Below are 10617 nucleotides of genomic sequence, written 5' to 3' on the forward strand. Positions count from 1 at the left end.
GAAAGGCACTCGATGCCAAACACCTTTCTGAGAGGGAGAAAAGAAAATAATGAAAATAATCAGGTGAGTTCACTTCATTCTTCCTGCAACCTAAAAATAAACGCAAGGGGCTTCTCCCAGCTTCGGGGAACGCGTATGGATTTCTTGCTGACATTCGATTCTCTGAACTGAATGTCACACTTGCTGAGAACAGTTAAAAAAAATAATAACGCCAGACTGTTATCATTATTAGAGGGCAAGAAGAATGAAATACCGTGATTATCATTAGGAAACCCTGTAAAACATATTTGTACATTATCTTGGGGCAAATACACATGTCATCTCTTGTCAATTGTTAGGCAAAGAACGCGGTAATGTGCTTTTCCCAATCAGCCCTCCCCACAGCTTCGCACAAGACGGAAATGAAGTGTGAGGTGTGTAGCAATGGCAGAATGCGCTAGCACTGAGTGTGGGGACACTCCGAAACTGGTGGCAGGAGGGCCAGTCAGGAGAGGTGCAGAAACAGCAGAATAAAGAAGTCTGGGTCTTGGGTGGCCACTTGGAAAGCTGGACTGAGCCAGGGTATGGGCCAGAGCTAGTGAACTGACAAGGAGGGTCTCTTTGCTTGGTGCAAAGTCTTCTTCAGGAGGCCACCAGCTTCCAGGGAAGAGACTGGTACCGGGTACGCCTCCTCTGAGGACCTGTGTGTGTGTCACAAACAAGCTTAGGGGCACAGGGAAGCCTTGAACAACGCCTGGAGAGGAGGATTGCCACATCGCCCTGTGCAATCTCATTTTATGTGTCTGCAAGTTACACACTCTTTCTTTCCCTGTATTGTGCTTCAGCCTCCAAATCCTTTTGAGAACAACGTGAAAACAGAAAGCCATGGGAGTGCGCAGACAGCTTCACGTCAGGGAGGCAGGCCTTGAATATCACACTTCGAGTCCCTCCATCCAGCCCTCAAGTTCTACCAATCCCAAACTCAGAGCCTTTGCTCACCTCACGTGTGATGGTACCCTTCTAGAATCCCAGCACCTAGCAAAGTGCCGTTTCAGAAGGATTGAAAGTGGTAATATGCCGGGCGGTGGTGGCACACGCCTTTAATCCCAGCACTTGGGAGGCAGAGGCAGGTGGATTTCTGAGTTCGAGGCCAACCTGGTCTACAGAGTGAGTTCCAGGACAGCCAGGGCTACACAGAGAAACCTTGTCTCGAAAAACCAAAAAAAGAAAAAAGGAAAAAAAAAAAAAAGAAAGTGGTAATATAATGTGATTTAATGTAATATCTTTGGTCCATGTGAAACGGATCTCTTAACTGTAACTTCTGGGGTTCCCTGATTCCTGGGAGTATCCAATCAGCTCTCTGCTATGAGGTGAATGTCACACAACAGCCTTTGAGGAATATCTAAGAACAGATGGAGCTTTCGAGGTTCAGGGTCTCAGCCAAGGCCCCCAGGTATGTTCTTCCTGTTTCCAGGGCTTTCTCGGCTCCTCTGGAGACAGATGGTCCAGAGGGGGTTTGAAACACAGAAACATTGATCCACGGTGCTACAAAGAAAAGATATCTCCCTTAAGTTCCAGAGAGCATACTGTGTGGAAAAAGTAGCTACCTCTAGTCCAGAACCTCTTGGCCACTGAAGCTCTGAGCATAGTACCTAGACGTAGCATGTTTTCCTTCAACTCCAAATTCAGAGAGAGGCCTTGGAGGTCTAAGGCTGCACACAGGAGTCAAGGCTGGTCTGGAAAACCTTCATGACTCCTTCTCTCAAAATACAAATAAAATGAGGGCTGGGGGTGGGGCTGAGCAGCACGGTACATGCCTAGAATTCCCCAGCAAGGGGGCTGGAGCATTGTTCTGTAGTGCAGCATCTGCCTAGAATCCACCAGGAAGGAGCTGAGAGCTCAGCTCAGTGAAACAGAGTTTGCCTAGCCCTGGACTAGCCTGAGTTTCAGTTGCAAGCAACACACAGACACAAGCACACACACACAAGCACATAAACAACCATGCACACACTTATGCATATACACACAATGCACATGCTCACACACTTGTGTGCATGCACATGCATGCACATGTACATGCACAAGCCAAAGGCTACCTGCACTAACATTTGAGAAGTCCTGTTCTCTGTCCTGCTTCACCTTCATTTCCAGGACACAAGAACTGAGTTTTATCTTAGTAATTGACTCCATCTCAGATCTTTTAGATTTTTTTATTTTGTTCTTCTGGTTTTTAGCTCTAATTTTTCAAATTGACATTATTTCATTTTCTAAGCAGTTACAAGCAGGCAGGTAGATAGGATATGAGAAGGTGGCTTCGAGATAGATGTCTAGAGACTGTCTGCCCAAGAGACTCTGTCTTTCCAGAATCATAACCCACATACACATACACATACGAATACACATACACATACACATATGCATACACATACTATACAGATCCCATAACCTACCTTTCCTAATGACTTCCTGATGCTCCCCATGGTTCCCCGCTTTCAGGGCTCTGCATGGACCCCACTGACCCCAAAGGTGTGCACATCCCCCAAAGACTCCTCACAGGCCACCCGGCTTCCTTCACCTCCTCTTCTTCACACTATACTAGTTCACCAAGAGGAAGCTACTGTCTTTCTGGGAGGACTCCCTTTCCTCTCCCAGGGTCAGGGAGCACCTCATTCTCTCCTTGCACTTCTGATAGCCTCTCCCAGACTTGCTGATTGGTTCAGGGTGGACTGTTAAGTCATGAAAACTGTGAGGACATTAGCTTTAGGTGTCATTTGTACATACAATTCAGTATATTAGCTATGAGGGCCTAGATTCAGCCCAACTCAGGACTGCCCTAGGCTGGTCAGAGAGAGAAGTGGATGGAGTATTTGACCAGCCTGGGTATCACTTAAAGCCACTTTCTTGTCAACATGTTGCTGTTTATCAGGCAGTCATGGAGCTACAAGAGGACGTAGTGGGCCAGGCTGGGGAGGGGCCCCTCTAACATGCTCCACAGCAGGTTACTAAATGAAGGGGCGCTGGCTCAGCATCAGGAAAGACCTGTCAGCAGCAGTACATCACCTACCATGGTTACTGCCCTACAAACTGGGAAGGAGGAGAACTATCACCCAGGAAGGGTTTAGGGATCCAAACTGCCCTCTTCTGAGAGTCTCTGCCTCTTCAACTCACATCTACCCAACATGAACTTGAGACTCTGGTCCACCAACCTCACCATCTTGGGCCACACCCAAGAACCACTGATATTCTATTTTACTTAATATCTTTATTTAATTTATATTCATCCTTTTTTACTTAAATAGATTTAATTTTTAAAAGAAGCTTTATATCATTACCATGAAAAAAAAACCTAATAGCACTTACCATAAATATAAAATAACCATTAAAAAAAGCTTATAATGGAAACAAAACCATGTAATTAAATTCCAGCTCAATATAAAGGCTTGGTGAAGGCTGAGCCTGCTCACTCCATTAAAAGGGGAGGCGTCCAAGTGTGCTGGAGCCCATGCGAGCCTTCCTGCCTGACCCTGAAGGACTGAGAGCACCCAGGGAGTCCCCACTGAGAGCAAGATGCATGTGCTCCCACCCATCTGGCGAGACATCACTAAACGCCAAAGGCTCCCACAATAGTCCTGAATTTTTTGGGGGTTGCTGGACCCAAACTGGTAACAATGATGACGCTACTGTTTGCTTGCATAGACATCACCATGCAGGTGGAAGGTGGTCAGAGCCGGGCCTGATGGCGCAGGTCTGTAATCCCAGCTGTTTGAGGGGCTATAACAAGAGGATAGCAAGGCCAAAGCCAGCTTTGGCAACATAGAGAGGCCTGGTCCTAAAATAAACAAGGAAAAGGGAACACAGGACTGTATCTCCATGGTGGTGTGCTCTTTGGAATCCAACAGTACAGAGCTGGGAGTGTGGCTCCATGGTAGAACAGCAGCCTAGAATCTATCAGTGAGGAGTGAGGGAGGTAGCTCAGTGACAGAGCACTTGCCTAGAACCTACCAGAGAGGTGCTGGCAATGTGGCTCAGAGATAAAGCACCTCTCTAGCAGTGCAGAAGTCCGGGGATCCTTCACCAGAACCATAGAACAAAACTAAATCACACAGACTTAGGAATGTGCAATAGAAAGCAGAGAACCCAGAAGCCTGGAGCTGAACCACCACTTTGCCATGGATCTATGGGAAAGCCACCCTCTCTCCCCTACATTAGCTTCCAGGGGCTGTAGATGACTCCCGCCTCCCCTCAGAACATGCATCTGCCCATTCTTTATAAGTCCTATTCATACCTAGCAAGAGAGCCATGTTTAAAAAAGTATCACTTACTGTCATGTGACATGAAGCATGTGAGGCCAGAAAGAGCCACCCAGGACAACCACGTGTGTGAAGCCTCTTCCTCAAACTAGAGAAATGTGACACTTGACCATCACGTAACAAAGCAAAGAGAAGAAAAAAAATGAATCTAAATGAACCCCTAAACCACACAGGAACCAGAAGCTTCCTGGTGTCAAAATAAAAGTCCGAGCCAAGTAAAAGAAATAACTGAAAGCCAAGGACTCCCCATCCTCCTTAGAGCCCATTTCAAGCCAGGAAGAGTGTGTGTATGTCAGATCATCAGAATTCACGTGAGAAAACACAGCCCTCGTCCTTACTGAGAGTGCGATTAATACAAGCAGTTAGAGAAAGGCTTAAAAACCGAAGCCATACATTATCCTCCCACCCTACCCCTCACACGTATAGATTTTATTTGACCTATTGCTTTTAAAATAGAATACCTTCCCAGGCACGCCTTCCACGGTAACACTGAGAGACAAAAGAGGAAAAATGCAGATCAATTCTACATTACATGTATGTTGCTGCATTTGGCAAAATCAAACGAGATCTTTTCATCTCCGTTCTGGAACGAACAAAAACAGTGTAATATTATGAAACCTCACAGAGTTTTATTTCCCGGCGTCTTTTGTGTCCAGCCTTTTAAATTCAAGTTTTTCTGCCTTTTTTACTGACAAGCCCACAATTTTCAGAAAAGAAAGCTAGCATTAATTAAGACAGTGCCAGATGTAATTTTCTTGGGAAGTAAATTTCTCCACAACTAAAGGTTACGGAGACCTTTTCACTGTCAAAATTTACTACAGCCTGTGAATGTTAATGTTTCTAATGAAGACATGTTCTCTGTCCCTGAACTTAAAAGTACCCAGAGAAGAAGGCAGAGAGAGAGAGAGAGGAAAAAAAAACTAGATTTGACGAATGTATCCACAGTCTGCATTAATGTAGGGAACCCTCGGCTGCTGGTGCATGTTGTAATTACAGTGTTTGGATTGCCTCGTTTTCTAAACAAGGACTATGGCCACAGATTGGCAATTTTACATGAACAGTGTCATTGTAGTAGGCACCTTATGTTACAAATGAGCCCTGACTATCATAAGCATTTACCCCACTTGGTTTAAGGATGTACACCTTTAAGCCCAGCCATCAGGAAAGAAGCTGGCCAACATGTGCCACACACGACATCCCACATTCTATATCTCCCAAGATTGGAGAATCCTGGGCTTCTGACTCCATTCCTGTCTCTCATACTCAGAAGGCAGCCTGGCCATTGGGAGATACTAAGAGAACCTGTTTGTGTCCTTGATTTTGGTTGAATTTTGGTGATCCAGTCAGCAGGAGAACCAGCACCTTCTGCCCAGATGCATGGAAAGTGCTGCTCTGTTGAAAGAGAGGTGGGATCTTTTGCCAGTCCCCTGGGGCTTCATGATGCTATTGTGTAGTGTCCCTAGAATGAGAGGTTAGCAGATCTCAGTCTCACACAGACTTCTTGATATTTTCTCTTCAGTAGAAAGTTTAGGAGAAGTAGCATAGCCCTACTCAGGATAAAAAGATGCTCATGTCAGAAATCAATATAGAAGTTCTTCAAAATCTATGTAGAATTTCTTTAAAATTATGTGTCAAGGTATATGCCTAAAGGAATGTAAGTCAATACAGAAATACATGGATATCCATGTCTAATACCTTACAAGAGCCCAGACATAATGAGGCTAAATGTCCATCAACTGGTCAGTGGAAGGACAAATGAAGAAAGTATGGTACATGTACCTTTATTCAGCTACAGAGGAAGAAACTGTGCCATTTGTGAGGAAATGGTTGAAACTGGAGGTCATTGTATTAAGTAAAATAAGCCAGACTTTGTGAGCTCCTCCCTGTCTCTGCGGGATCTGGGATGGCTTACTCTTGTGCTGGTCTTGTGCGTGTCTCCAAAACTTCTCTGAGCTCATGTCTGCAGCAGCACTGTCATGTTACAGATGCCAACTACCCCACCATTGGGACGTACCATCTTTCTGCCCCCTTTCCGAGGAACTTTGGCAATTGATGGTAGTTAGGAAGAATAGGGTAACTTTCTTCAGAGATGAGTTCTCTGAGAGGCTGATGATGCTCCAGTGGGTGATCCTATACCCGTGCACAAATATGTAACACTAAAGTAAGCTCAGAGGTTTTTAAAAAGAGAGTACATGAAACTGGGAAAGAGAAAGTGCTAGGGAGGGGTAGGAAGGGAGCCGGGGAGAGGAAAGGAGGGGAGTGGCTTGATCCAAGCACAGGACACACATGTATAAAATTCTCAATGAGTAATTTTAAAAATAAGCTAGACTGACAAATATCACATGCTTTTTTTCATTTATTGGATATACATTTTAAAAACAAAGATAAAAATAGGATGGGAGACTGGGAAAAAACAAAGAAAAGATGGGGTAAAGAGAAGTTACTGGTGGGGTGAATATGAATAAAGTATATGATACATGTGTAGAAACCCATCATCTTATACAATGTATATATATATATATATGTATATATACATAATCATATACATACATACATGCATGCATACATACATACACTACTATCAATAACTGTTTAAAAGATACTTAATCCATTCTCCAGTGAGTGGTTTTTTGGAACCTCAGCCTAAGAGAACAAGAACTATAATTTCTCCAAAGATATTTTCCAGATGTAAACTCATCAATGACAAACCAAGTATTCAGCATGGGATGACTTAATAAATCATGATGCAAATAGAATATTGCACAAGTAATAAAAGCTGCCATTCAAAGGAAAATGTTGTTACTATGTGACAGTGAAAAGCAAGACTTAAAACTTTGTGCTTTTGACTTTGTAAAGACAAACGTACAGGTTGAGAATGTACCCAGTTGCTAACACAGGATTTGGGGTGGTGGTGGGGTATATGTGTGTGAGGCTTCAGGAGGTGAATTACTTTTGATTCCTTTTTTTTAAAAAAATATGATTCAAGAAGTCATGTACCAACCTTTTCATTGTCACCAAAATCTTAGGATATGTTAAAAAAACCACAAAAATAAAACAAAACAAAGATTTGCATTGTTTGAAAAAATTTACATGTAATTTTTTTCTTTTTTGTATTTTATTATTATTTGTCTGTTTGTTTATATTTTCTACTACATCTCCTCTATCCTCATACCAAGACTGGGGGAGGTCACTCAGTAGAAAGAAAAGGATCCCAAGAGCAGGCAAAAGAGTCAGAGATACCCTCACTCCTGCTGCTAGGAGTCTCACAAAAACACCAAGCTAACAACCATAACATATGCACAGAGGACCTAGCTCAGACCCATGCAGGCTCCAGGATTGCTGGTTCCATCTCTGCGAGCCCCATGAGCCCCTATGAGTTGTCTGTGGGCTGTGTTCTCCAAGTATTCTCTGCCTCTCTGGCTCTTACAATTCTTCCTCTTCCTTGAGGTTCCCTGAGCTCCAAGGGCAGGAACCCAATGGAAATCTCCAATTTGGGCTCTTTCTCTGCCTAATGTTTGGCTGTGGGTCTCTCTGCATCTGTTCCTATCAGCTGGGCTGGAGAGATGGCTCAGTCATTGAAGGCCAGGCTCTTAATCAAAAATACATGCAAAATTTAATCTTATCCACTCTCTGCGCCCTGCCCAATTCCTCCCTCCATCACTCCCCACTTGGCCTGACCTCATGTGCTCTGTTTATAAAGCCACCAAGCCCACTTAGTGCTGCTGCGTGAGGGAGTGTGGGGTCATCCACTAAAGCATGTCAAGCCGCTCAGTGTCTGCATTCCTGAAGAAAAACCCTCCCTCACAAGCAGCCTTGTTTGTTTAATATCGTTCTATATGGATGAGTGTTTGCCTGTGTGTACCTGTCTCACTGATGGGTAAGATCTAGCCTAGGTTCTCCAGTGTGGATCCATATCAAGCAGTAGATATGCAGGGCCCCTTGTAAGGAGCACCTTTATAGAGACAGAGGGGTATCAGTAGGTACTCTTGGGGGAAGGCACCTTGTGGAGGAATGCCACTAACTGAGCAGAACTTCCAGTCAGGGGCTCCCTCACTAGGTGTCTGCAGGAGGGAGAGGAGGAAGTAACCCACCTTGTCACAGCATCTCTACACAGTCTGATATCACCTGACAGGCCGAGAGAGCTTGGAGTAAAGACACAGCAGGCAGCCTGCTGTGGACACACGCTACAGCTCACACTCATGAAATGCGTGTAGAACGTGTCATGGGAAAGGAAAGTTCCTTTGTGTCTGTGGAAAGAGCAGACTCAGAAAGCTGAGAAGACACTTTCGAGTTGCCTCTGGTGCCTAATACACTTGTATCCACAGGCAAACACTGCAAGGATGTCCCAGGAATGATGGTCAACAGGTGCTGTATTAGGTAGAACCCAACCTCCATGGTACCTTGCCCTTAACTTCATTTCTTTCCTTCTAGGATGGTTCCTTCCAGCCAACAGCATCCTCAGGGAAACCCCAGGGGGAGAAAGCACACCAGTGTCCCCATCCACTAGGGTAAGCTCTTCCCCTCTCCTGGATAAATAAAAGGAGACCGAGAGGCTAAGGAGGGTGTCTGCATCATCCCACAGAGTACATGTATGGCTGTGTAAGCCTTTGCCACTGGACCGGATGATGGATAGGAACAGTTTGTCTTAGTTAGGGTTCCATTGTTGTGAAGAGGCACCATGATGAAGGCAACTCTTACCAACGACAACATTTAATTGGGGCTGGCTTGCAGTTTCAGAGGTTCAGTCCATTATCATCGTGGTAGGCAGCATGGCAGCATGCAGGCAGACACAGTGCTGGAGAAAAAGCTGAGAGTTCTACATCCTGATCCAAAGGCAACCAGGAGGAGAAGGAGGAGACTCTCCAACCCCACCCACATTGGGACAATCAGGTCACACCTACTCCAAGAAGGCCACACCTCCTAATAGTGCCACTCCCCATGGACCAAGTATATTTGAACTATCACAAAATTTAAAGGTGGGAACATTTTATTTTGGCTCATCTACTTTTGGCTGATTCCAGTTTCTGTAGCATGGGGAGGCATAGCATCACAAAAGAAGGACTTGGGAGAGAGGGGTCACACTTAAGGCAGCCGGGGGGGAGCAAAAGACAGAGAGAATGAGGAAGGAAAGAGGAGAGAGAGAAGACAAGGATGCATATATCTGGGGCATAGCCTAGTGGCTTCAGCTGGCCCCGCATTCCACAATTTACTACTTTCCAGTAATCAAAATATAAATCAAATCTATCAATGGATTAAAACACTGATTGGATCTGAATGCTTATAATCTAAATATCTCTGAATACATCCTTACAGACACACCCTGTGGTTTGGCTTCACTAGTCTCCTGGAGTTGCTTCAACCCAATCATGCTGACAGCCAAGATTAGTGATACCACTACTTTTAATTTTTTTTAATTGTTTTTAGGATGCAAATGTGTGTTCCTGCTTCTTTTATGTGTATCACACATGTCTGCAGGGCCTATGGAGGCCAGAAGAGGGCACTAGATCTCTTGGAGTTGGAGTTAGGGTGCTGAGACTCTAACCTAGGTCCTCTGGAAGAGCAGCAGGTGCTCTTCACTGCCTAGCTGCCTCTCCAGCCTACTGTGCCATTTCTTAAGTTAGAGTATAATCTCATTGACTTTTGTTCAACCTGAACCACTCTGAATTTTAGCTTAGGTCTCTCTGCCCAGCTTTCCTAAGTCTAGGATATGCTGCTGCCCAGTAGTGTTTATTTTTTAATCCCCAATCCTTTGTGAACCATAACAGGACAGGACAAGGCTTGGGGGCAGATATAAGCAAGCAGGATATTATAAAGTCACTTTACATAAATCACTTTCAACTTGCAGCTACCACATTGTTGATTCATGCTTCCATCCCACCTACTTAGAAGTGACCTCAGCTCCATAAAACGCCATCTCTATCCTTGGCCAACTCAAAGGGTTTACTGATCTCTTCCCATTTGGCTTGTACAGAGTCGCAAAGGCTGAAAACCATTGGCCCTTTGAGCAGAATAATCTGTGAGGAGGCTTGGTAAGGACTAAGGACTCATTGCAGAAAGTCCTAAAAACCAGGAAAGAAAGGCGCATCCAGCTGTGTGAGCTTCAGGAACTGGGTGGAGCTGGGCTAGCTGCTGAGGTGGGTTCAGAATCATTCTCATTCGAAGTGGGAAAGCAGAGGTTTGTCTGGGGAGCTGAAACAAACCAGGAAGCCAGGTGTGATGATGCACACTTGTAATCCCATACTTGAGAGGCTGAGGCAGGAGAATTGTTAATCTGAGGTCAGCACCCTGTCTCAAGAAAAAGAAAGAATGAGAGAGAGAGAGAGAGAGA

General features: G+C 44.7%; 1 long non-coding RNA gene across 1 annotated transcript in view; it reads right to left on the reverse strand.

Annotated features, from left to right (window-relative positions):
- Positions 1-1233: 1233 nt before the first annotated feature.
- The window catches only part of LOC116102045, a 13930-nt gene continuing 4546 nt past the window's right edge, over positions 1234-10617 (reverse strand). Inside the window, exon 2 of the long non-coding RNA XR_004122979.1 lies at positions 1234-1524. This is a non-coding gene — a long non-coding RNA (uncharacterized LOC116102045). The remainder of the gene's footprint in view (positions 1525-10617) is intronic.

This window comes from Mastomys coucha, unplaced genomic scaffold (assembly GCF_008632895.1).
Source record: "Mastomys coucha isolate ucsf_1 unplaced genomic scaffold, UCSF_Mcou_1 pScaffold21, whole genome shotgun sequence".
Classification (NCBI taxonomy): Eukaryota; Metazoa; Chordata; class Mammalia; order Rodentia; family Muridae; genus Mastomys; species Mastomys coucha.